Source organism: Morone saxatilis, unplaced genomic scaffold (assembly GCF_004916995.1).
Source record: "Morone saxatilis isolate NCDOM2014 unplaced genomic scaffold, NCSU_SB_2.0 Contig24, whole genome shotgun sequence".
NCBI classification, from domain to species: domain Eukaryota; kingdom Metazoa; phylum Chordata; class Actinopteri; family Moronidae; genus Morone; species Morone saxatilis.
In genome coordinates this window covers 24,124,725-24,125,509 of record NW_023339807.1, presented here as the reverse complement: position 1 = coordinate 24,125,509, position 785 = coordinate 24,124,725, and the positions used below count along the sequence as shown (strand labels likewise).

Genomic DNA, 785 nt, shown 5'->3' with positions numbered 1-785 from the left:
CTGACCTTTTCTGAATGCTTGCTCTATTATTCAAGGTAGCTATTGGTTTCCAATCTTTTCTGTACAGTGGGAAAACAAATAAGCACACTTTCTGATAATGTAGCAAAAATGCATGCAGACTTGATGTTTGCTGTGATGGGTTACACAACTCAAGCAAGCATCAAGAGTTGGCTAATAGATTTTCAAATTGTAGAGAAACTAACAGAAAACCAATGGATCCCTGAAGTGGTTGAAAAAATATGTAAATATTTAATTTTCTAAAACACAGCAGAATTGTTTGTTGAGGTAGAATATAGTTCATTTAAAAAAAAAGAAAAGAAAAGAAAAAAGGTCTGAAGTCTGAAGAAAGGAAACACTGGTATGATCCTTTAGAGACTGCCAGAATGCAGCAAAACCCCATGAAATATTCTACAAAATCAAATTGCAGCTCTTGTATTGTTACTTCAAGCAAAACCAGCTTCAGCAGCAGCCATTTCACTGTCTGATAATCATCATGCTCGGCTGGCATGTTGTGTTTGGTTGAGGAGACAGTGAGGTGAGCTGCATGAGCGACACCAAACCCCGCCCGTCCCCTCTTCAGGCAACCCAGGAAGCACATGCACATCCACATGCAAGACCCTTCGCATATGCCCCCATGTACAGTAGTGATCGCTCATGCAGAACGCCCCATCTCCTCCTGCTTCACCTCCTCCTTACATTTATTGTCCCAAAACAAAAAGACAGTTCGGCTCTCCACCCTGGCCTTTTATCAGTGGGTACCACCTTCATACATACCCAAGCAGTCG

At 41.7% G+C, this 785-nt stretch overlaps 1 protein-coding gene across 8 annotated transcripts in view; it reads right to left on the bottom strand.

The window, feature by feature from the left end:
- The window catches only part of cspg5a (chondroitin sulfate proteoglycan 5a), a 57,058-nt gene that overhangs the window by 1,822 nt on the left and 54,451 nt on the right, over nucleotides 1-785 (bottom strand). The window lies entirely within an intron of this gene.